Source organism: Miniopterus natalensis, chromosome 1 (genome assembly GCF_054644295.1).
Source record: "Miniopterus natalensis isolate mMinNat1 chromosome 1, mMinNat1.hap1, whole genome shotgun sequence".
NCBI lineage: Eukaryota > Metazoa > Chordata > Mammalia > Chiroptera > Miniopteridae > Miniopterus > Miniopterus natalensis.
The window spans coordinates 95,841,407-95,868,819 of record NC_142081.1 but is presented as its reverse complement, the minus strand read 5'-3'; the positions used below and the strand labels follow the sequence as shown (position 1 = coordinate 95,868,819).

Below are 27,413 nucleotides of genomic sequence, written 5' to 3'. Positions count from 1 at the left end.
TGGGGACGGATGTGGGGTAGAGGGGATCAATGGAGGGGGGAAAAAGGGGGACATCTGTAATACTTCTAACAATAAAGATAAATTTAAAAAATAAAAGTAATGTATATTTATGGTAGAAAATCTGGAAAATAAAATTGACCCACTATATAGCCAGTAAATGTTTTTTCCTTTGCCTTTTTGTTTTTTAATCCAAGGATATTTTTCCATTGATTTTTAGTGAGAGTTGAAGGGAGGTTTGAGGGAGGGAGAGAGAGAGAAACATAGATGTGAGAGAGACATCGATTAGTTGCCTCTCACATGCATCCCAACCGGGCTCAGGGATTGAACCTGCAACCCAGGTATGTGCCCTTGACCAAGAATTGAATCCACAACCCTTTGGTGCACAGGCCAGTGCTCTAATCACTGAGTAACACTGGCCAGGACTTCCTTTCTTTAAAATCAGGATCATATTGTTATCCCATTTTCTGCCTATCAAATTAACCAAAACCTTTCAAAGCTTACACTCAATGCTTGTGACAGTGTATACAGCTCAGACAGTATAGATGCAATTGAATTGGATGGAAAGGGGCTTAATTCATCCTGTTCTTTTACAGAGGCCACTTCTGAGCTGGGGTATGGGGCAAGGTATGACCCCAGTAGATGGTGCAGGTGTAGGGATTTCAGATCTCCAAGGTCAGAGCACCAGACTCACCAGGGAGCTTTTCAAAGGACAGTCTCTGGGACACTACCCAATTTCTATCAATCAGGACCCCTTCTCCCCAGGGTCCCCCAGTTATCCTGAGCTTGCCAGGGGCCTCTCTGCCTGAGTTGGGCAGCCCAGGTTTGGATCCAGGGTCTACCTCTAGGTAACTGTCCTTGGGCACTCTCCAAGCCTTGGTTTTAATAGAGATTCTACCTTACAGAGTCATTGTGACAGTTCAGACAATGTGTTTAACCCAACGCCTGGCAAGAGTACATATTCAAGTATTGTTAGCTCAAAAGAACAAACTCGAAGTAAGTATTTGCTTTTTGTTTTTATAACTAAGGACCCATTAAGAGATTTTTGCTGAACAGAGGCACTGTTAATTTAAATATCCACCTCGTGAGAGTCAGAAAACTTTTAAAATGGCTTTTAAAATGGCAGTTTCTTTAGCTTTCCAATTATCTCCTGGCTAAATTTCAGAGAGCCCTGCTAACAGTCTTTTCTCTGATGAACACCTCCTACTTACTCAAGATGAACCAGCACATGAGAGGTAGAAAGGGGCTCAGTCCCCTGAATCCAAGCCTGCTCCTTAAATCCCTACCCAACCTTGACCCTTTATTGGGGGATTGCTGAACACAATGATGAGCTGATGACAGGGAAGGAGGCTGCAGTGGGCAGTGGGGTGAGGATGAACAGCTGTGGGCAGAGCCCCTGGCCCAGGCCTTTCTCATTAGAGGGTCACTGTGTCCAGAAGCATCCTCTCCCTTTATAAGGGGCTTGGCCCAGAGCCTCACCTGCCCTGTCCTTGCCCTTTTTCAGAGACTGTTGCCCATATTAGAGCTCTCATTTCAGATCCCCTCACATCACTGTGCTTTGGCATAATAAATGCTCCAGTCAAATGTACTTTATTTTAGAAAAAATACTTTATTTTATAAAAATTAACTTTATTTTATTTTTTGGAAATATTTTAATTGAATTAGATAATTTTTGGATTGTAATAAATGTTAATTAATTGATTCAAGGGCTAGGTGTCCTTGGATCTAGCTAGCTTCTCTTGATTTAATTAGGAGGAAAATAGGGACTTTTTTCTTTTTGCCATGAATCTGTGGTTTAAATTTCTCTTATGTGCTAATAAAATGATCAGGCAAGTACAGGAAGCAGATTATTTCTTATATTTAACTGCCTGCTTCACTCACAGAGCCAAGTGGCAACCCCTACTTAAGATCACCGGGGTGTGACCCAGTTCTTTTGTCTTGGCTTAATGAGGTTTCTCCATTTCTCTTGGGAAAAGAAAGAAGTTTTTTTTTGTTTGTTTGTTTTTTTAATATATCTTTATTGATTTCAGAGAAAGGGAGAGGGAGGAGGGAGAGAGAAAGATAGAAACATCAATGATGAAAGAGTCCTCATTGATCAGCTGCCTCCTGCACGCCTCCAACTCAGGATTGATCCTGCGACCTGGGTATGTGCCCTGACCAGGAGTCGAACAGCAATCTCTTGGATCCTAGGTCGATGCTCAACCACTGAGCCATGCCCAGCCTGGAAAGAAAGAAGTTTTAAATTGCAAACATTCTTTTGTTTCCGTAGAATACCAGTCACCTAGACCAGGGAGACAGTTTCTGATTCTCATGGGCACAGCTGACCAGAGAGGCAGGTGGTCTGCAGGCAGCTGAGCTCTTTGTTCATACCTGGGCAGAGTCAGGCAGTTATAGAAACTCAGAACAGCAATAAACCCTGGCAACTTCCTCATATAGAGATGTGGAAACTGCAGCCCAGAGAAGGAAGGAGCATGCCACACAACATGGCCCTGGTACTGTAGCATCTACAGTCATGGACTTTTTGACTAGTAACAAATTCAGTTTGGTTCAACCCAAACTGACATGAGTCAGCCACTGGGTTAGGTGTGAAGGTGGAGATGGGTTCAAAGAGGTAGCACAATAGTGATAGTGATGGTTGTATAAACTGGGTGAGAGCAGAGGGGGCCACACATCATAGAAGGCAATGTGAGGGGCCAGGCATGTTGCCTTGGACTTGTTGGGTGGAAGGACAGTTTGGAAAGTCTTCAAGGGAGATATGTCTGCACTGAGTTTTTAAAGGATAGATCGGAGTTCGCCAGGTGGACAAAGTGTGGAGAAGGGCATTGTAGACAGAGGCAACAAGATGTGCAAAGCCAAGTTTGTTCTGACAAACGAGAGCCACAGGAGACGCTCAGAGATAGTACATGTTCAGATTTTTGCTGTAGGAAATATCCTTCTGGGTGTTTCAGTAAAAAAGGGTCCAGACGGGGATCTAGGATCAAGGAGAGCCAGGTGAGGGGGACTGGAGCCCCCCCATCTCAGCTCATTGCCATAGAGAGAGAAGAGCAGGGCCAGATGCTAGAAATATTCAAGAGGTAGAATTAACAGTTCCTGGCTTGGGCAGACCCTTGGGTCTCCCAAGGAGGCCCCAGGAGGGAGCAGGTAAAGAGAAAGGGAGAGTGACACCCTCCCTTTTGGATAAGTTCCTTGGCAACTGAATGGTTTGTTGTTCTTCTGAGTTGTGCTATGGGTGATAAGATTTACAATAGCAGCAACAGCTCATGGTTGAACCACTTCCTTCAGCCAGATACCATTACATGTGCTTTACCTACATAATGCATTCAATCTCCAGGACAAAACTGTGAGGTAGGTCCTGTTCTTACCCCATTTCACCAGTGAGGAAATCTGGGCAAGGAGATGGTTAATGACTTGCCCAAGATCACTAAGCTTAAGAAGTGGGACAGTGGTAGCTCTCCCAGGCTGAGCCAGGGAGTCTCTTACTTACCTCAAATAAAGGTGTGTTCCACATTCAGATGGGGCTTAACTGACTCTCCCCCCAAATTATCCGTTGTAACGAGCAACAAGAGTCTAGGTTTTCCTTTGTGAAATGAAAAGAGCTTCAGTCACAGCACTATAGCACCAAATATCATTCCCAGGAGCACTAGGCCCCAGACCTTGACTTCTTATTCCCTTCAGCAGCATCCTACCTGGTGGAAAGAGGTGAGGAGTCCTGGCTAAACTTCCTTATTGTATGCCCCATAGTGTAGCAAGAAGGACTTGGGCCAGACACACTCCCTGTGTTACCCTGGGCAAGTCCATCTCCTCTTCACATCTATACAACTGAGCAACTGTGACCTCTCGGAGCTGCCATGGGGCCCCTGGGGTTCTGGCACACTATAGTTGATGGCTGCTGTGATTATGGCTGTCCTGGCCTTGACTCTGGCCCTCCAAACTGAGGTGGTCTGAGAACACAGGGGCACCCTCAGAAAAGTATCCTCACAGGGTGAGCCACTAACCCCAGAAACTGGGCTCCAGACCTGTCCCCAGGAATCAAGCTCACTGTTAGTGGAGCCTCTTTCTTTAGTAGGTCCCCACCCCTCAGCAAATCCTCAGGAGCCTCAGCATCCCCATTTACAGGCCCACTCTGTCTCTGCCTGTCAGGATTCTGTTCACCTTTTAAGGCCTCAGTCTGCGCATCTTCTCTCCAACACCATGGAATGTCTCCCTACCTGCCCTCTGCCCCACTCTACCCCATCTGCTACTGGACACTTGTCCGATATGGGCAAAATCTCAAGGCAGGCCCAGGCCTCTGAAGCACACCCAGGGCCTGCCAGAGTTGTTCACATAATAGCTCCAGCTCAGGTTTGTGGATGGATAGAGATAGGGAATTTGCCAGATGAAATTCTATCTGCGCTTCCCATCTTTCTCACACACACACACACACATGCACACACACACACACACACACACAGTCTGGCCCACCTCCCCATTTTGTGGCCATCCTGGCCTTCTGTCTAACTCTGCCTGGTCTGGCTCTGGGGTTTCCCCCCACACTATCTTGGTCCTCACTGGGCTGTTGCCAGGTGCTTACCTCGCTCCTAATAAGTGTTCCTACCCCCCCCCCTCCCCGCCTTCTCACTGGGACATACCCTAACTTTGGGACAGAGGCTTGCACTCTTCCTAGGAAAATAAGACAAACATGGCTCGGGAGCTGGTCATCTACTGGCTCCAGAAAAATCCCACAAAATCCAGGAGAAAACAAACCTAGATCCTTCCAAATGAGGCCAGGAAAGTGGGCCCTGAAAAGCAAGCTTGGGGAGCTTTTCCCTCTCCACTTGCTAGAGAGCAAATAGCAGGGTCAACTAGTTCCCAGTTGATGGGTTTCCTGTCACCCTTCCTTCTCTTGTAAGATAGACTAGCTATTGGTGCCAGATTAATGGCCACAATTAAAAGAAAAGTGCGCTTGCTATGGCCCACTGTCCTTCAACACCTGTGAGTCTGGAGGCTGAACTCTAAGCCCTGGGAATGGATGGGGCTTTCATTTTTAATGAAATCAGACAAGCCTCAACTGCTGATGGTATCAAGGCCCAAGAGAGATGCAGACGTATTTTCTAATCTCCCATGGAGCATCTGTCAGCCCCACCATGCAGCAATGTCATTCTTGTGTGTAGCAAACACCATTCATGGGCCAGACTGTCAACTGCCTGCCTGGATACCCACTACCCACCTCCTCAAGCCCTCCTTCAGCCCCTTCCCTTTGCCTGGGTCCAGACTACACAGACATTCTCTCTCTCTCTTTCTCTCTCTTTCACACACACACACACACACACACACACACACACACACACACACACACCCCTGATTCATTCATAACTTTCCTGCTCTGCACCATTTGCATAGACAAAAGAAAGAAAAAATAAAAACCTCTTTAGCAGTGTTGGAAAACTGCAAAGGTACCATTGACAGAGTAATCATTCTGAGGGATTTCTAGAAACTGAGAAGCCGATGAAAACAAACAAGAAGCCCATTGGTATTGCACAGCCTGTGACCCACTCAGACAACTCTGGGGACCAGTTTCCCTACCATAGCCTAGAGAGGCCCCAGACTCTAGGCAGCCTTAAGAGCTGCATTCAGCCTGGCCTCTGTACCCAGGCGTTACTGAATTAGGCTTGTGTGCTGAGTCAGTGAGGGGTCTGGGAGTCCTGCACAGGACAGAAGGAATAGGACTCCACAACCACTGCAGAGGGAAAGCACAAGAGGGTCTTGACCTAGCAGTGGCAGCTCCTGCCATGCCAGAAACCTCTTTTCTACTATTCTTGGCTATTACAACCTTGTCTCCTATGGACACCCTGAGGTCCCCTTAGTAGAAACTGTAAGAGTGGGTGGCTGGGGAGCAGGCAGCATGGCCTGGACCTGCTCCTCCCAGCCGCAGCCTTTCAATTTGAAAATAGTCATGAGACCTGGGACATGAGACACAAGGAATCCTGTGGCTCCTGCCTCCACATGACCAGTTGCTCCCAGTTCATGCACTTGGAAGGGAACACTTCTTGCCCACATCCCCTCTAATAAGGCTCAAATTAGGTCAGGAAATCCTGTGTGCTACATCCCCTCTTGACATTCACAGTATGCCTTAGGTTATTAAAGGTTCTGAGAAGTCTTGCAGTAAATTTTATTGTGTAATTTACATTCAGTGTAATTACAGATCTTAACTGTGCAGTTCAATGCATTTTGACAAGAGATCACACTCATATAACCCACAGTGTATCAAGATTTAGAGCATTTTCATCACCCCAGAAAGTTCCCCCATGCTTTCCTATCATCCCCACCCCACCCCAGAGGAACCACTTTATGATTCTGTAACAATAGGTTAGTGTGCCTGTTCTAAAGCTTCATATAAATGGATTCTTATACCATATGTTATCTTTTGTGCCTGGCTTTTTTCACTTAGCATAGTATCTTTAAAATTCATCTCTGCTGCTCATGTGTCAGTAATTCATTATTTTTAATTATTGAGGAGTATTCCAATGTAAGAATATATTTTTTATAATTTGTTTATATTTACAATTTGTTTCCAGGTTTTGCTTGAACAAAGCTGCTGTATTTGATTTTCTGTGAACATATGTTTTGCATTTTTCCTAGGGATTTATACCTAGCAATATAATTTGCAGGTGTATACAAACTGCTAAACTGTTTTCCAGAGAACCAGTTTACACTTGCCACTCCATCCCCCAAAATGTATGAGAGTTTCTGTTGCTCCATATTTTCACCATTATTTGGTGTTTCTGTAGTAACTTTTAAAATTTTTTCTTTAACTCATCATTTTCTGTACTTATTAAAACCCTAAACTTTTTTCCTTATAATCCTTTTTAATACCCCATGGAAATAGTGTGCTGTAAAATTCATTTTGGAGAGTGAGGATCTAGACCTTTATTTAAATAAGAGAAATTAAAACATTAGTTATAACAGTAAATCACCATAATATGAGGAGAAAGAGAAACTCACAAGAGAGCATGAAGGTGAGAAATCAGTATAAAAGGCCTGCGGTGGAAAGGAGTGAGTTCAGCAAATAACTTTGCAAAGAGTCTGACTCTCATTTTCTGAGAGATTCAAGAGGATGTTGACTAGATAGAATCAGAGCAGGCTACCATGAAAAGAAAGAGAATTAGGAAATTACAAACATGACTGCCAAAATGGTCACTTTAGAATATCTAAAAGAATGCTGAAAATGCCAAAAGGGGGACATGGAGAGAGAACAAAAAGCTCAAGAAAGAAGAAAATATTCCCAAAGTAAGGGGAGACTTGAATTCACAGGTTGAAAAAGTACACATCTCAAGGAAGACTTGATAAAGAACAATCAAGACCAACAGCATTTGGTCCCAGTATATAAGACCTCAACAATGGACAGAAATAATAGAGAATTTAGTTTTAGATAAAGATGGTACTTTAAATCAGAAGAGAAAGCTATTATTCAATAAAGGATTTTGGTACTATGCATCTGGAAATAAAGATGGCTTTCCATGCTACTACTTATTTTAAAACAAACTCCAGATGGACTTTAATTGTTAAAATGAAATTACAAAAATAATAGAAGGAAACATATATTAATAAGTTCAGTAATAGGTAAACTCAAAAAATATCAGTGGCTTAGTGCAACAGTTTATTTTTTGCTCATGTGGAGTGCAATTGGAGGGCATGGAGTGAGGTGGGGATTTTGTTGCCCAGTCTTCCAGAGACCCAGGATGAAAAAAGCTCTGTCATCTTCAACAAGTGATTGCCGAGCTTGTCCTGAAGATTGACATCCATCTGTTAGAGGAGAAGAGTCTTATGCATGAGAAAGCACACATATGCAAATCAAGAAAAACAAGTGGGAATAACTTGTCTTTAAATTAAACTAAAATAACTTTAAATTCCCTTTGAAACTGAGGAAGTTTTAAAATTATAAGAAATTTTTAAAATTATAAGAGATTTCTCTGCATAACTCTATGTAAGCAAAATTTTAAAATCTAGTTCAAATCATGATTTTTTAGGAATACATTATTTATCAAAACTGACGCCAGAAGAGAAAGTCTAAACAGATATATCTAAATAAAGTTGTTAGCTAATCCTTAAAACAGATTTCAGAAGGGAATTCTGAAAGAATAGACATTCTCAATATTCATTAAATTACTCCAGGGAATAGAAGAAATCAAATGAAGAATAAACAAAATGTGTTATCCAGCAAATAACTGTGGAAGCTCAGGTTGCCTAATAACAAGCTGAGTGCTCACTGAAGGCTACACTTACCTCAATTTTTCACCAGGCCACCAGACGCTAGTAGTTAGTGTTCCTGGACAACTTTCTGGAAAGCTGGAATCTAAACTTAGACTGGCCCTGTGGGTCCTCTGTTATGAAAAATCACTTTCTTAAGCCAATTTGAGCTGAGTATCCATCTCTTACAAGTGAAAGAGCTGAGTAATTTATCTCTTCCAACAGGCTTGTCTTATTCAATGAATAAATTGTATTCTATTAAATTTGTATTGTAACTAGGAAATTATATGTTTAAATACATTTACTAATTTAAAGACGAGCACTCATAATATGGATATGGGATGTGGGACTTAAAAAAACATAGAAGAAAAACAAGGTACAAACAACATTTTGTCAAGCCAACAGAATTCAGAAAAGGGGAAAAAAATTTGAAAAAGAATAGTAAAAAGAAAACATGAAATAATATGGTGGAAAGACCAAACATTTCATTGTTACAGTACAACTCTAACTTAATTACATATGGTTCCATTGAAGATAAAGATCTTAATATTAAGCATGTAGACACTCATTCTTGTATACGCTCATACACACAAATCCAGTTATATACCAGTTACAAAATACTAAGACAAAATGACAAAGTAACAGTAAAGGTCTGGTAAAGATGTCCCAGGTAAATGCCGACAAAAAGAAAGCCATGTAGGATGTAGTCATATCAGCCAATGTGGAATTCAAGGCAAGACAAAGAGTATAATGTTTTTCAAACAAAATATACAGTCTTCCAAGAATATGTTAAATAAAAAGAGATTTTTATTTCCCAAACCATAGTAATAGGGAATTTGTCATAACCCAGAATCAAATTAAGTAGAGGAAAGGGAAGGCCAGACATTATAGGAATGTTTCCTGCAAAATATTGGAGAAGGGGACTGGACAAAGGGAAGAGACACATGTCCAGTAAAGTTGGGATGACTAGGGAAGGTGCTTTCTGTCAGTTAAACCTGGGAACAGAGGCCATTGGTCAGGATGGGTGTGGCCACCGCAAACCTGTGAAAATTTGAGATACATAACCCTCTAAACAAAGGAGTTTGCTTTCTTGGTTCCTCTTGGCACACTTGGCTCATGGTTCACACGTGGCTTCCTGGCATTCATCGAAATGGCCCATGGCCATGTGGACCTTACACACAATGGACTAATGGATTGTAACTAGCCTGATGCTGAAAGGACCCAGTTCCAACATGGAAAGGAAACTGAACACTGGCTTTGCTTTTAGCCCTACTGAAACTCCAGCTATACTTCTTGTATGACTGGACTAAGAGAAATGAGACTTTGGAAATACAGGATTTGATTCCACGCAAATAAAAATTACTTGTTCTCCTTTGAAAGTCCCAGAAAATTCTTGAGATATCATAAGAAGAACACCTCCAGCAGCACCCAGTGGTGAAGAGAACCCCCCACTTCATCCGACATCAGTCATAGTCTTAAACTCTTTTGTGTAAAACTCAATAAATCATTCATTTATACCACAAAGGTTTTCAGAGTGCTTATTACAGGCCAGCACTACTCTCAGTGCTGGGGACAGAGCAGTGACCAAGAGAAAGTTTCTCTTTGTGGAGCTTACATTCAAGTGGATAATTGTAAGAATTATTGAAAAAAATATTCTGAATAACTCAAGAAGCTGGAAATGTACAATAAAATACCTTTAGGAAAGTAAGAGAGGAATAATGAAAATGTAAAAATTAATGACTTAGAAATAAAAATTGATAAAATTATCTGATCAGGCTCTGCAAAGTCTAAGAAAAAGGAAAAAAATCATAAATATGTATCACTAGAAATGGCAAAGGGAATGATATAGCTGCACATAGGAGGAGAATGCACAGATTATAAGCACATAATATGCATAACACAATGTCAAAAATTTGAAAACTTGGATAAAATAGATAGCTATATGGACAAAATGGAAAAATTACTAGAAATATATAAATTACCAAAATTGACTCAATATATGGTAGAAAATCTGAGTGCTCCAATAACTACCGAAGAAACTGAAAAAAGTTTTCAGGGTCTGCCCACCAAACACATGAATACCTAAGATGATATCAAAGTAAAATTTGACAAATTTTTCAGGTACTAATAATCTTATTTAAACCATGCAGGATATGAAGATGGAAAAAGTCTCTTGCAAAGCTGGCATACAAAAATTGAATGCACAAAATAAACACTGGAATTATAATTACCATAATGGATGCAGGAAGGCTGGAGTACAAACTACCCTGAGAAAGAAGTTGCAGTGGGAGACATCGTGTGTGTGCACTTGAGCATATGAGTAGCCTATTACCAAAACACAGAAGTGGGGACATCTCATATACTGTGGTCCTGCCTTCCCTTCATTCTCCACCACAATCTACATATATAATTCCATGGATGTTCACTACAGCAAGTTGACAAGGGAGGAAAAGAAATGAGCAGGGCTTACACACAACTGGTCCACTGGAAGTGGACTGCTGTGGTGCTACTGTCCCACTTAGGGGTGGGCCCAAAAGATGGTGGGGAAGAGAATTCCTCTTAAAGACAGAATTTAGAACATTACATCTTGTTGACCACTTTTCCTGTAAGCAAAATGGCCTGAGACAGATTACATTGGTTTGTGGGCAGTAGCTTGATGATCAGGGACTTGGAAGGAACAATATTAGAGATTGGTGACAAGATGGTATGGGGAATAGAATGTGGATGAATCTTTCAAAACTAACCTAGAGGCAGAGACTACTTGTGTCCATGCAGTGGATGAATGGATGTGTCTATCAACTCCTTTCCCCAGGTGTTCTAGGCCCATTCAGGAATAAAGTGGTTTTAGAGGCAGGAACAGAGACCGTCTATGCAAGTAAGGACTTAACAGCCACTGACAAGCTGAAGCAGCCACTGCCATTGACAAGGGTCTATTTCTAGCAGTACAGACCAATTTTGTAAATCTGACATCATACTACAGTGGAGAGAACCAGTCAGCTATTTAACAGCAAGTTGGTTATTACACTGGACTCCACTGTGGAGAGGCAGTAATATATACTCATTGGAATAAATATTTACATTGGGGTTGAATGTACATTTTTTCACTTTCATGTTTCCATCAGGACCACCATCAATCAGTAGCATTAATAAATGTCATTAGAGCAACCCACACAGCACTGTTTCTATCCAAGGAACTCACTTTACAGTAAAAAATGTGAAGGTCATGGATTCACTGGTCTCTTAGCTTACACCAGGAGAGCTGGCTTGACAGAAGAGTAGAATAGATTCTTGAAGGATAGGTTACAGCATCCTGGTAGACAACTCTTTGGGACACTGTCCTCCAGGATGTGGTATATGAGCTCAACCAGCAACTAATTTATAGTGATCAATTTACAGTGATCTTGGCACCAAGATGGATGTGGGAATGGTGATTGTCACTATTAAAAAAGCTTGCTTCTCATTTCCACAACTCTAAATCTGCTGGCTTAGAAAATTTGATACCCAAGGGAGGAAATCTTCTATACAGGGCTCATAATTGTTCCACTAAATAGAAAGCTAATACTGCCAACCAGTCATTATGGGCTTTCTATGCCATTGGATAAACAGGCCCAAAGGGAGGTCATGGTTTTAGCTGGAATAATTGATTTAGATCTGTGCTGCCCAATACTGTAGTCACCAGCCACCTGTGGGAATTATATTTCAACAAAATTAGAAATTCAGTTCCTCGTCATATTAGTCACATTTCAGGTGATCCATACCCACGTGTAGCTATTGGCTACCATACTAGGCAAAGCAGGTGTGGGATATTTCCATCATTGTAGAAAGTTCTATTGGAAAGTACTCATTTAGATTAGCAAAGGCTAATGGGAGGTCATTACAATGGGGCATGAAGAAATGAGGTTGACTCTGTGAGAACTCCCTGCTTTGCTTACTAGTACTACTATGTGTAGTAGTCAACATGGAAGTACCGCTGCAACAAATGTACTTAGGCAAGGCCACTAGGAATAATGGACTAGGCCATCCCACCAGGTAAAGAAACCCTGCCAGCTGAAGTATTTTCTGAAGACAAAGTTAATGAAATAAACAATAGTTGAGGGAGGTCATACATCCTAGTGAAGGCATAGTACTCCATATTCTCTGTTCAAATTTTTATGAATTTCTTTTTTATTTCCATTTAATCTACTATTATACATACTGTTTACAGAATATAGAGACAGGATTCAGACAGAATTAGAGAAGGAATGGACCTTGCCCAGAAATCCTGGACTTGGAGTTGTTTAGAGTAACTGATAAAAGAGTGAAGATATTTTCAGTTTGCTAGGCTGGAATTGATTTATTTTTTTTTTCACTATAAGGATGGAAAGAAACTTGAACAATAGTAGGGCTTTTTTGTTTATTTTGGCTGCCCAGATTTGAGTCTCCCAGTAGCCTTCCAATGTTAAAGTAGAGTTTGTTTCTGTTTATTACAAACAAAACTTCTGACTGGTAAGTATAAGTATTGGCAAAAAATAGAGCACATGGCTATTTGTAATTGAAATGTTTGTCTTTTAAGAGATTTCTAAAGAGGTTTTTTTCAAGATGGCAGCAGATTGAGTGGAAGTTACACTGACACTCTCAGAGGACCAAACTGGAATTACAACTAAAATACAGAAAAACCATCTGGAATAGTCAAGTGCAACTGAAGAATAGCTGGAGAGCACACTCATAACCAAGGAGGAAAAGTGGAGACCACATAGAGACTGCTAGAAAGTGCAGAGGAGCAAGACTGCTGGGTGGGCTCCCACAGGCAGCAGCTGAAAGTCCGGAGGGATATCTCAGCTGTGGTGGGTTCCCACTGAGGACTCTAGGGTCTAAAGCCCAGGCTGGGCTTCCCAGCTCAGAGCACCAGAACTGAGAAAGGTGCCCACATAACATCAGGCTGTGAAAAGCAACCAGGTTTCTGTCTACCAGGGAGAGATTGCTGGAAATGCAGTCACCCTCTTAAAGAGCCAAGGCCCAAAGTTTCACGGGCAGCCACTCACCTTGGGTTCAGGCAGAGGAAGAAGAGAGTGGACTAGAGGTGTGTGAGGAGAATCTAGGGCTCTGGGCTCTGGGGAGAGAATTCAGAGGGCACCTGTCTGGATTCCTGTGCTGAGTCATTGCCCCATATAAACCATCCTGAATAATCAAGTGCAACTGAAAAATAGAGGACATCTTTCTCAGGCAGACATTTACCTTCCAAGCAGCTTTTGCTTGGGGGGAAGCAATTGTCCCACCCTGCTGGAAAACCTCTCCCCCTACCTGTGGAGTTTCTATAGCCTTAGGCTCATTAACAGAATCAGATTAATCACCCTGTAGGCAGAGACAGACCTCAGAGTATTTCAAGTCTTTGCCTGATCTGCTCCTGGATGCAGACCTTGGAAAAGCAGACTTTGGTGTGCATTCTGGCCCTGTCCAAACACACCCAGCCCCAGAAGAGGGGACTTCAAGCTGTGGGTTGTTGATAGTTTCAAACAGGCCAATCAAGGCCAGTCACAAAGAGCGTCTGACATTGGCCTGCACCAGATACCTTCCAAAAAGACTGAGAGTCCTAGCAGATCTACCTAATACATAGAAACAAACCCAAATAAGCAGCCAAAATGGGGAGACAAAAAATAGCCCCAAATGAAAGAACAGGAGAATTCTCCAGATGAAGAGCTAAGTAAAATGAAGTTAAGCAATCTACCAGATATAGAGTTCAGAATACTGATTGTAAGGATGCTCAACAACATGAAAAAAGATATAGAAACTATGAAAAATGACCACTCAGAAATGAAGAATGACAGCAGAAATAAAGAATACATTGGAAGATTAGAGGAAGCTGAGGATCAGATCAGCAAATTAGAAGACAGGGTAGAAAAAAATCAATCAGAGATCCAAAAAGAAAAAGCAATTAAAACACAGGAGGACAGTCTAAGGGTTGTGGAACAACATGACATGTAACAATATTCACATCATAAGAATGCCAGAAGAGGCAGAGAATAAGCAAAACTAGAGAACCTGTTTGAGAATTAATGGCAGAAAACTTCCCTAACCTGGTCAAGGAAAAAGTCACACAAGTTCAGGAGGCATAGAGAGTCCCAAGCAAGAAGAATCCAAAGAGGCCCACACCCAGACACATCATAATTAAAATGCCAAAAATGCAAGGCAAAGAGAATCTTAAAGGCAGTAAGAGAAAAATGATCTATTACCTACAAAGGAGCTCCCATAAGACTGTCAGCTGACTTCTCATCAGAAACTCTAAAGGCCAGAAAGGAATGGCATGAAGTATTCAAGGAAATGAAAAGCAAGGATCTGAAGCCAAGAGTACTCTATCCAGCAAGGCTATCCTTCAAAATAGATGGTGAAATGAAGAGCTTCCCAGACCAAAAAAAAAAAAAAAAGCTAAAGGAGTTTATCACCGCCAAAGCAGCATTGTAGGAAATATTAAAGGGACTGCTGTAATTAGAAGAAGAAATAGTGAGAAACACAGGCATAAAGAATTAAAATGGCAATAGATAAGTATCTACCAAAATTAACTTTAAATGTAAATGGATTAAATGCTCTAATAAAAAGACATAGGGTGGCTGAGTGGGTAAGAAAATATGGCTCAAATATATACTGTCTTCAAATGACCCACTTCAGAACAAAAGACTCACACAGGATGAGAGCAAAGGGATGAAAAAAAATTTTCCATGCAAATGGAAGTGAAAAAAAAAAAAAAAAAAGAGCTAGGGTAGGTATACTAACATCTGACAAAATAGACTTCAAAATAAAGACCATAACAAGAGACAAGAAAGGTCACTACATAATACTAAAGGGATCTATCCAATAAGAGGATATAGCCCTGATAGACATATATGCACCCAATATAGGAGCATCCAAATTCATTAAAAACTTCTGGAGGACTTTAAGAAAGAGATCAACAGCAATACAGTTATACTAGGGGACTTTAAGACCCCACTAACCTCACTGGATAGGTCTTCCAGACAAAAAATCAATAAGAAGACAGTGACTTTAAATGACACTCTAGATTAGATGGATTTAATTGATATTTACAGAACATTCCACGCAAAAGCTGCAGAATTTACATTCTTCTCAAGTGCACACAGGACATTGTCAAAGATAGACCACATGTTAGGACACAAAACAAGTCTCTACAAATTCAAGAAGATTGAAATCATATCAAGCATCTTCTCGGACCACAATGGAATGAAATTAGAAATCAACTACAATAAAAACACTAAAAAACATTCAAACACATAGAGGCTAAATAGCATGTTATTAAACAATGAATGGGTTACCAAAGAGATCAAGGAAGAAATCAAAACCTTCCTGGAAACAAATGAAAATGAACACATAACCACCCCAAATCTATGGGACACAATGAAAGCAGTCCTGAGAGGGAAGTTCTTAACACTACAGGCCTACCTCAAAAAACAAGAAAAACTTGTAATAAACTATCTAACCCTACAATTTAAAGATTTAGAAAGAGAATAACAAAAAAAAAAAAAAAAAAACAACCCAGAGTAAGTAGAAGGAAGGAAATAATAAAGATCAGAGCAGAAATAAATGACATTGAGACTAGAAAAACAATAAAAAAATCAATGAAACAGAAAGTTCATTCTTTGAAAACATGAACAAGATTGATGAACCTTTAGCCAGACGCATCATGAAACAAAGAGAGAGGACCCAAATAAACAAAATCAGAAATGAAAGAGATGAAGTAACACTGACCCTTCAGGCTAGGCATCGCTCAGTGGTTGAGCATTGACCTATGATCCAGGAGATCATGGTTCAATTCCTGGTAAGGGCACATGCCCTGATTGTGGGCTTGATCCCCAGGAGGGGAAGTGCAGGAGGCAACCAATCAATGACTCTCTCATCATTGATGTCTCTCTCTCTCTCCCTTCCTCTCTCTGAAATCAATAAAGATATATTAAAAAAAACAAAAAACCAAAAAAACTGACCCAATATAAATACAAAAGATTGTAAGAAAATAATATGAACAACTATATGTCTCCAAGCTGGAAAACCTGAATGAAATTGACAAATTCCTAGAAAAATACAACCTTCCACAACTCAATCAGGAAGATTCAGAAAACCTGAATAGGCTGATAACTATTGAGGAAGTTGAAGCAGGAATCAAAAAACTCCCAACACACAAAAACCCTGGTCCAGACTGCTTCACAGGGGAGTTTTACAAAATATTCAAAGAACTAACATTTATTCTCCTCACATTATTCCAAAACAATCCAAGAGGAAGGAACACTTCCAAGCTCTTTTTATGAGGCCAGCATTAGCCTAATTCCAAAAACAGATAAAGACACACAAAGAAAGAAAATGATACCCCAATATCCCTGATGAACATAAATGCTAAAATCCTCAAATAAAAATTAATAAATCAGATCCAGCAATATATTAAAAAGATCATACATCACGACCAAGTGGGATTTATTCCAAGGATGCAAGGCTGGTATAACATCTGCAAATCAGTAAATGTGATACATCACATGAACAAAATGAAGGACAAAAATCATATGATCATATCAATAGACGCAGAAAAAGCATTCCACAAATATAACACCCATTTTTGATAAAAACTCTCAGCAAAGTGGGAAAAGAAAGATCATACTTCAACATAATAAAGACTATCTATGACAAACCTACAGCCAACATCATACTCAATGGGCAAAATTTAAACCAATTCCCCTAAGAACAGGAACAAGACAGGGATGTTCACTTTCATGACTCTTATTCAACATAGTGCTGTAATTCCTAGCCACAGCAATCAGACAAGAAGAAAACATAAAGGGCATACAAATTGGAAAGGAGGAAGTAAAACTATCATTATTTGCAGAGGACATGATATTGTACATAGAAAATCCTAAGGACTCCACCAAAAAACTACTAGATTTAATAAATGAATTCGGCAAGGTATCAGAATACAAAATTAACAGCCAGAAATTGATGGCATTTTTATATACCAATAATGAACTCTCAGAAAGGGAAACTAAAAAAAAATCCCATTTACCATTGCAACAAAAAAATAAAGATACTTAGGAATAAACCAAGGAGGCAAAAGACCTGTACTTCGAAAACTACAGGACATTGCAAAAAGTGATAGAGGGAGATATAAACAAGTGGAAGACTATACCGTGTTCATGGATTGGAAGAATTAACATCATTAAAATGTCCATACTACCCGAAGCAGTCTATAAATGCAATGCAATCTCTATTAAAATATCAACAGCATATCTCACAGATCTAGAACAAACATTTCAAAAATTTATGTGGAACCAAAAAAGACCCCGAATAGCCAAGACAATCTTGAGAAAGAAGAACAAAATTGGAGGGATCACAATACCAGATATCAAGTTATACTTCAAAGCCAAGTTATAATCAAAACAACCTGGTACTGGCACCAGAACAGATATAGATCAGTGGAACAGAACAGAGAACCCAAGCCATTATGCTCAATTACATTATGCTCAATGATAAAGGAGGCAAGAACATATAATGGAGTAGACAGTCTCTTCAATAAATGATGTTGGGAAAATTGGACAGGTACATGCAAAAAAAAAATGAAACCAGACCATCAACTTAAACCATACATAAAAAATAAAATCAAAATGGATAAAAGGCTTAAATGTAAGAGGTAAAACCATAAAAATCCTAGAATAATATATAGGCAGCAAAATCTCAGACATCTCTCATAGCAATATGTCCTAGGACAAGAGAAATAAAGGAGAAAATAAACAAATGGGACTGCATGAAAATAAAAAGCTTCTTCACAGCAAAAGAAACCATCAATAAAATGGAAAGGGAGCCCACTGTATGGGAGAACATATTTGCCAATGATACATCTGATAAAGGGTTAATATCCAAAATATATAAGGAACTCATACAACTTAACGAAAGGAAGACAAGCAATTTTCAATTAAAAAATGGGCAAAGGACCTAAATAGACACTTCTCCAAAGAGGACACACAGATGGCCAACAGACATATGAAAAAATGCTCAAAGTCACTAATCATCAGAGAGATGCAAATTAAAACCACAATGAGCTATCATTTCACACCTGTCAGAATGGCTACCATCAACATATCTACGAACAACAAGTGCTGGCAAGGATGTGGAGAAAAGGGAACCCTAGTACGCTGCTGGTGGGAATGCAGACTGGTGCAGCCACTATGGAAAACAGTGTGGCGTTTCCTCAAAAAATTAAAAATTGAACTGCCACGTGATCCAGTGATCCTACTTCTAGGAATATATCCTAAGAAACCTGAAACACCAATCAGAAAGAACTTATGCACCCTTATGTTCTTGGCAGCACAATTTACAACAGCTAAGATCTGGTAACAGCCCAAGTGCCCATCAGTAGATGAGTGGATAAAGAAAGCTGTAGGACATTTACACTATGAAATACTATGCAGCTGTAAAAAAGAGGGATCTCTTACCCTTTGGGACAGCATGGATTGAACTGGAAAGTGTTTTGCTAAGTGAAATAAGCCAGTCAGAGAAAGACAAGTACCACATGATCTCACTCATATGTAGAATCTAATGAACAAAATAAACTGATGAACAAAACAGATGCAGAGACATGGAACAAATTGAGGGATCTCAGAGGGAAGGCTGTGGTGGGGGAGTGGGTGGGGAGAGATTAATCAAAGAATTTATATGCTTATATCCATAACCTATGGACACAGCCATTGGTATGGAGAAGGCCTGGGGGTGGGGTGGATGTGGGGTGGAGGGAATTAATAAGGAAAAAATGGTACATCTGTAATACTTTCAATAATAAAGATAAATTTTTAAAAAAAAAAGAAATTTCTAAAGAATCGACAGGTAAGAAAATAGAAAACATTAAGAATTTACTGTAGTGACCAGACACAAAATTGCTTTCCTATTTATCAGCTTTATTCGGCAAGGTAATGTAATTTTTACAATCCCATTTTCAAGGAAAAGTAAAACCATACCTAGAAGAACCTTGAATGTCAGACTCTTTGGTCTTGAAGGCGCCAAGAAGTCAGAGAAGGTATGAGAGCATTGAGGCCCTTGTTCAGGGTTAATGCAAGAGTGTGTGAGGACGGGAGCTCCCAGGGCCAGACTTATTTCTTTGGGAGGTGTCTGCTGCTATTACCTGCTGTGCCTGGATCTGGGGTTGGGTGTGGCTCAGACCTAGAGCAGTGGGAACTGACAGGCATGCAAAGGAGGCCAAGGTGGCTGAAAGAACAGGAAAGCCTAGGGTTCCAGAGGGATCTCTTGTGGGGTGTGAGTCAGTGCAGCTCCTCAGACAGCAGCAGATCTAAGTTCTATGTGGCCTTAAGCCTGTATAATTTGGAGGTCTTCCTTAAGGAAAATAATAAAAAAATATATAAATACAAAATTGGATATAAACATGAATAGTTACTTAGAACAATAAATCAAAGTACCCAACAAATAAGAAAAACTGACATACTAAAATATCACAAAATGCCCACCAAAGAATATAATATTTTTAAGTGCCCAACACACCTTTGTAATACTTTTTTTTTTTTTTAATCCTCACAGGAGGATATTTTCCCATTGCTTTTCAGAGAGAGTGGGAGGAGAGAGAGAGAGAGGGAGAGAAAGAGAAACAGCAATTCGAGAGACACATCAATTGGTTGCCTCCAGCATGCATCCAGACTGCGGCTGGGGAGATTGAGCCTAGAACTTAGGTATGTGCCCTTGGGCGGAATCGAACCCAGGACTCTTCAGTCATTGGGCCCACACTCTAACCACTGAGCCAAACCGGCTAGGACAATACCTTTTTTTCTTGATTTTTGGTTACATACCTTTTTGTCACTTCTTCATATAACAAAACTATTGTATATGACATTTTCCATAAAGAGAATAGAAAGATAATTTAGTGTTTCACCTGCTATGTTAGCCCATTTGTTATTTTATTTTTATTTTATTTATTTATTTTTAAAAAATATATCTTTATTGACTTCAGAGAGAGGAAAGGAGAAGGAGAGAGAGAGATAGAAACATCAATGATGAGAGAGTCATTGATCGGCTGCAGCCCACAACCAGGGCATGTGCCCTGATGGGGAATCTAACCCTGATAGCCTGGATCCTAGGTCGACGCTCAACCACTGAGCCACGCCCGGCCGGGCTGTTATTTTATTTTTAATAGTTTAAGAAAATTTCTTTCAGTTTCACCACTTGTTGGTAAAGTTGTAAATTTTAGAACTGTTGTCAAATTGAGGGAAACTTTTATCATATTTCTTTTATAAATGAGTTATAAGATTGCAGGGTGGGGGCCAATCTTAAATATTTGGAATCGATGGCTCCTTAATCAGAGCAATTCAGATTCATTCTTAAACTTCTACTATATTGCTTTGAGCTACATAATTGTGTAATAAAATTTCTCTTATGCTTTGTACAGTGTACTTATTGATCAGTATGCACAGAAGTTTTGTCACTGTACACTTGTTTCTCCAGGCCATCTTGTGTTGTTGGCAATTTCAGATGCCATTTTATTTGGAACTGCTGGACCTTATCAGGACAAGATGCATCAGTCACACCAAGATGTGATTCCATGTATTGAGATGCAGAAAATATGCTATTCCCACATAGAAGTATCCGCTGTTTGTAACATGGGAACAGTATTCAAGTCCTATAACAATGAAATTCTGATAAATTTTATTTTGTATGAATCCCATTAAAGAGAAACAAAATGTGTGGTGCATCAATTGCATGTGCAGCATTATTTAATATATTCTTTGACAGAAGTATATTCTTTGAGAGGAGAAAATTTCCATTTTGACTCGGAATCCATGAGAGATGAGTCCTATGCGCTGATGGTGGAAGAATTTTCCACAGACTAGTTTCTAGTTCTGTACACTTCAAACCTTGTTTCTTCTCCACAACTTGCCAGTGCTGAGGTCTGACACATTCATATTTCGGTGTGGTCTCTGGCAAGCACCTTCATTTCATGATGATGGTTGAATTGGCATGGTGGGTATTGGTGGATAAGAGCATTATTGCCAGAATGGCTAACAATGATTTAATTATACACAGAAGTGACTATAAATGACATAAATATATTCCATTAAACCAGATAAATGTATCTTTGACTTACCTTCACCTTAACCAGATCCCAAAGATGCCCATGGCCATTGAACACAATCCAACAGAAGTGGAAATATGATAGAGAAGTTAGAGTAGAAGAGACAATGGTCTTAATTGAAACATTTTACGTTTTTCAGAAACGTTATGACCATGTAAATGCATTGCTAGCACCCCTCATAGGGCTTTGGAGGAGGCCTGTGTGAGTTTAATTAATGTCACATTATACCCTCCTTTGGCTGAGCTCTCAGAGCAGGAGCTGGGAAACCAGCAAACAGTCCCCCTAATCCTTCCTCTCACTGATAATCACCACACAGCCCAAACAACACACATCACATTTACCTTCTCATCTGTTCTCATTACAACCTGTCAGGTAGGCAATATCGTTTCCAGGCCACAGTATGACAAGTGGCAGCCCTGAGAGAAGGACACTTGGACAGGGTCACACAGCAAGTGATCAAGCCCAGTTCTGCATCCCAGCCGAGGGCTCATTCTCTGCACCAGGGCTGCACAGTCTCATTTGCTCTCACAGTCATCCTAACATGGTAAGGAAGGGGTTAAGCCTCTATTTTATAGAGGTAGTAACCTTTGTAACCACTCATTGCACCTACACCTACAGTTGACAAGGCACTTTTACAGGAGTTTATTTAACTCACCTGCAGAGAGCGCTATCCCCATTTTGTGGTAGAGAAAACAGGCTCACAGAGGTCACACGGCATGGTCTGATTAAGGCCCAGTAATAAGGCTGTGGGAGAAGAGGCACTTGGAATCAGGTCTCTCCACTCCTAGTTCAATTCTTTTTTCACTGCCCTTTGCTTTTCCCCCCTTTTCCCCATAAGAACCTTGGAATGCCACCTAGTCCAATCTCCTTGTCCCACTAGTGAGAGACTGAAGCTCAGAGAGGAGAAAAGACTTACTCAGGTTACACAGGAAATGAGGATAGACTCCTGACCCACTGTCAAGTTTATCTCTCTGCCTCTCTCCTCCAGGCACCCAAGCACCTTCATCAACTCCTCCATGTCAGGTTGGGTCTTTGCTCTGCCTGACCTCTAAGTGGCTTGTTCAGCAACAGCCTGTACCAAGCAAGCCTATTCTGCCCAAGCCCTTCTTCTTTGAAACTGTCTCCAACCACAGCCCCAACTGAAAAGGTAGAGAAGGGTCTTATTAGGTAGCTATGTTTGTGCTGAGTAACCCCTCCTCCATGAACACAGCTGATTGTCACCCAATGTGGGGGAGCAGTCTAATCTGAGCAAAGTTAGATGAATCAGGTGCTGTGAACTCTGGTTCTGGGCAATAGCAAGGCTGAGTCCTGGAGAAGCCCAGACAGATGGAAATGCAGAGCCCAGTGGCAGAAAGGCAGAAGCAGGGACAAGAGATTAGGTAGGGGCCCTAGAGAGAGGCACTGCCCTGTAAATTTCCCAATCCCATGATTCCTAACAGTACCTGGGTCTAGGTTATTTATGTGTGTCATACACCAGCACATTTCCACATTGAGTCCCATGAACAGTTTTTTGTAGAATGAAATTTAGACACAAAGAATTTTTATTTTTTAAACACTTTTAATGGAATACACTCATAGAGTTCACAAGTCAAATCAAAACTGAAAGGAATACATTGGGAAATTTTGCTTGTACCCCTGTCCCTGTACACTCTATACTTTAGTCCCCAGAGGTAAACACTTTCATTCATTTCTGGTGTATCTTTTCCAATATTTCTTTGTGCAAATATAAGCAAATGTGGATATATACACTCTTGCTCCCCCACTCCTTCATTACACAAAAGTAGCAGTACTATCACTTCCCTATCTTGTTTTTTTTTTCACTCAACAGTCCTGGAAATCATTCCATATCATAAAGTGATGCACTTTTTTTCAGCCAAAGTCCATAGTTTATGTCAGAGTTCACTCCTTGTGCAGTACCTTCTGTGAGTTTTCACAAATGTGTAATAACATGTATCCACCATTATACAAACACACAGGAGAGTTTCATTGCCCTGAAAATTCTCTGTGCTTTACGTACTCATCCCTCCTTCACCACAAACCCCCTTTTTACTGTCTCCACAGTTTTACCTTTTTCACTGTGTCTGGATGTTATTCTCCATTCACCTATCAAAGGACATCTTGGTTGGTTCCAAGGTTTGGTAATTATAAATAAAGCTTCTATAAATATCCATGTGTTGGTGTTTTTGTGGACAGAAGTTTTCAACTTATTTGGGTAAATACAATGGAATAGAAGGATCATATGGTAAGAGTAGGTTTAGTTTTGTAAGAAGTTTCAAGCTGTCAGGTGATACATTTTTAATTCCACTTAAATCGTGATGCTCTGGGCTCCCTGCAGTAGAGACTCTATAGGCTAAAGAACCAGCTTTTGGGGGGAAACGTCACTATTTTCAAAATTCCAAAAGCCTCCTTTTTTTAAACCAACATCAATGCTTAGATGTATGAAGCTGTTGATGTAAGAAACATCTAAACCTGAAGAGAATTTTTTTGAGTTCATTTGCCTGGAAGCAAAATCTCAATGGATTGAGAAAGTGCTCCAGAGAATGACAGTTTTGCAGCTTACTTTATACAGTAGAATAAAAGGAGGAGATGTAAAGAGGGTTACATAAAATCCATTAGTGAGAGATTAAGGGTGTGAGAAAAAAGTAAAACAGGGAAATCTCTGATATTGGATAAAAAGGAAAAATAGAGAAACTCAAATTTCTTTTACATTGGTGAATGCAAGACAGTTAACATTTCCAGCACATAGAGATGGTATGCAGGGAACAAGATCACAATGAGGGGTTTTGTGGTCTAGTGCTGGTTATGCCTTAAGGGGTCTGGAAAAGAAGACTATTCTGACATTCTAAAAGTATGTTATCTTAGATGCAAAAAGACAGGTTCACTTATGATAAACATTGACCTTTGTCAAGAAAGCTATAGGCTTAGGCTGTGACTACCCTCCATGACCCACTTTTAGGTAGGAATTTATTGTGTTCAGACCATCCTACTAGGTACCTTCAGTCTCTGAGTTTGTAAGGCTGCCATGCAGCCTTCCTCTGAGCTTGTCAGGTTTAGTATATGGCCCCAATTTGTCCACAAAGCCCTATCTGCTATGAGCCACATGCTATAGGGAGGGAACAGGTACTCTCCTGGGCTAGAAGGTGGAAAAGAGAAAGAGAGATGAGAACAAGCCTATGCTTAGACAAGGGCAAAAATCAGATGTAAGGAGCCTTACTTCCCCATGGAGCTGCAACCTTAGAGAAAGAGAAGGGCCTACACTGTATAAACCCCACACAGGTGAGGGGGATCCCAAAGCAGGAAAATCTTTTGGGGAATCCTTGGGCCTAAAGACTCTAGGTCAGTTTATTGGAAACCACATGACTCTGCCAAGGACTAAGATGGGCTCCAGAGGGCAGGCCGCTTTATGTAAGACAACAGAACAACAGTATCAGGAACTGTTTCTGATCTCTCTGCTGTAGGGAGAATGGAGGAAGTGAGGCTTTGACCAATGTCTGCAGGAGGTTGGAAGCACTGACCTAGGCTTGACCATGGCAAGGATAAAAGCTCATCGTCATTATCTTACCCCTGTGGCCTACTGTCCTCTGCCCTCCACACGTTCCCCTGGTTCTTCCTTGTGAAGCTCAGAAACAGGTTTCTTAACCAGTTCCCGTAATTCCGCCTATTTTTATCTTGTCCAGTAATTGATCCACCTGCTGAATAGGTGGCAGTGAAAACATGAAAGATGCCAAAGCTTCCATTCCCTCCATCCCTTCCACCCCCTCCACCATCTTGCCTCTCAGCACTGCTGGGCCCACCTCCGCTCCCTGGAGAGTCCTCCCTCACCCATAGCTGCAATAAGGGCAGTGCCAAGGACTGTGGGCCCAGATCAGACAGCTTCCCTTTCTCTCTGTCCTGCATCCATGGCCTTGGAGGAGGTTGTGTTTGGCTCCCCTGCCTGAGCTCTACTGGTCTTTACCCTGCAACTCCCTCTCTTTTCTTAATTTTATTTTAGATTTTATTTTCCAATTATAGTTTATATTCATTATTATTATTATTATTTTAATAGAAACAGTGCTACTTTATTAAAATACTGAGTTTTATTTCACATGTATATTTTTGTCCTCCACACTATTCCCATATGTCTGACCACTACTACTACTATGTCCTATCATACATTCCATACATACTTAAAACCAAGCAAAGGGTGGAGTTCCATCTTTAAAAACTAAACAGGCATTTTAGACAACACATTCTTGGCAATGGAACCTGGACAACATTTATCAGATATAGTAGGGAAAGTCCTCACTCTGCATTATAAAAAGGACAGCCAGATATCAACTATTACAGAAATGAAATAAGATGGAAAATGTTAACAAACTGTTTAAACTATTTTCTTAAAAAGACTTCCTCCACTGCCAGAGATCTTGAATAGCCTCCAGGTCAGTCATCCGGAAGCAATTCTTCACATAATTGATGAACTTGGCTTCCACTCTGGGAAGAGAACCACCCTTTTCTATACTTGGTTGCATTTTTGCTTTAATGTCTTCTACAGAACTAGGTCCTTTTGGTGTTTTAGGAGTTTTTCCCTGTTTTTAAAAGGATTCTTGACCTTTTGATCTTGGTGTTGATGGTTTTGAGTCCTTTCCATTCTGGTTTGATTTCTGTGCATTTTTGGTGGAGGATCTCATGCAGATTTCTTTACTGGAGATTTTTCTTCAGCTTCCTCATCATGAAAATCATCATCATCATCATCATCATCATCTTCATCATCTTCATCAGCAAGTTTTACTTTTTTCTGTGGAAGCTTGCTACCACCCCAAGCGCAGAATATTTTCCAGACATACTCAGGAGCTTCACATCCTCTTCCTCTTCATCTTCTGATTCTGTGTCTTCCTCCACAGCTACTAAGTGCTGTCCACTAATATGCACTGGCCCTGAACCACACTTCAACAGTAAGACAACAGGTGGTGTTATTTCAAAGCCACCAAGGGAAACCGTTGGCTGTACGGACGTTTTCAAAGTAGCCAGTGTTACTTTAATTGGAATGCCTTCATAATTCATTGCCTCTTCTTCAACAACATGCAGTTCATCCTTTACACCAGCTCCTAAACTGACCATTCATAAAGATAATTGGTGCTCACTTTCATCGTTATCCACCTTAAAGTGATAAAATTTGTCGGCCTTTAGTTCACAACCAAAAAGATAGTTCTGGAGTCTCAGAGGGCTCATGTCCATGTCCATAGAATCTTCCATGGGGTGGGAGCATGCACTTAGGTGAGAGAGAAGGCGGTTGGAGATAAATGACTTCTGTTCTTCAGAGCTAATGCGCAGGATGGAATCACACCAGGGTTCAATATTATTTTGTATTAGTGTCAGGTGTACAGCATACTGGTTAGACAATCATATATTTTACAAAGCAGTTGCCCCAATAGTTTAAGCACTATACATGGTTATTGCAAAATTATTGACTATATTTCTTATACTCTATTTTATATTCCTGTGACTATTTTGTAACTACCAATTTGTACTTCTTAATCACTTCACTTTTTTCACCCAAGCCCCCCAAACCACCTCCCGTCTGACAACCATCATTCTGTTCTCTGTATCTATGAGTTTGTTTCTATTTCATTTGATTGTTCATTTTGTTTTTTTGATTCCCCAAATAATTGAAAACATATGGTATTTGCCTTTCTCTGACTTATTTAACTTAGCACAGGTCCACCCACATTGTCACAAATGGTAAAATTTCATTAATTTTTATGGATAATATTCCATTACTCAGTGATATTCTGAGTAATATTCCATTTTATATATATAATCTCACAACTTTTTATCCACCTGTCCATTAATGGGCACTTGGGTTGCTTCCATATCTCGGCTATTGTAAATAATGCTGCAATGAACATAGGAGTACATGTATTCTTTCAAATTAGTGTTTTGAGTTTCTTTGATAAAATACCCAGAAGTAGATGGTTTTAAATTTTTTTTGAGGAACCTCTATATTGTTTTCCATAGTGGCTGCACCAATCTGCATTTCCACCAATAGTTCATGAGGGTTCCCTTTTCTCCACATCCTCACCAACACTGTTGTTTGTAGATTTAATAATGATAGCCA

At 40.3% G+C, this 27,413-nt stretch overlaps 1 protein-coding gene and 1 pseudogene across 1 annotated transcript in view; one reads left to right on the top strand and one right to left on the bottom strand.

The window, feature by feature from the left end:
- The window catches only part of PEAK1 (pseudopodium enriched atypical kinase 1), a 234,686-nt gene extending 220,373 nt beyond the window's left edge, over positions 1-14,313 (top strand). The window contains exon 7 of the transcript XR_015715622.1: positions 10,374-14,313. The gene's annotated coding sequence lies outside the window, so the exon portion shown is untranslated. The remainder of the gene's footprint in view (positions 1-10,373) is intronic.
- An 11,140-nt stretch (positions 14,314-25,453) lies between these two features.
- Positions 25,454-26,563, bottom strand: LOC107538064 (nucleophosmin pseudogene; annotated as a pseudogene).
- Between the last annotated feature and the right edge of the window lie 850 nt (positions 26,564-27,413).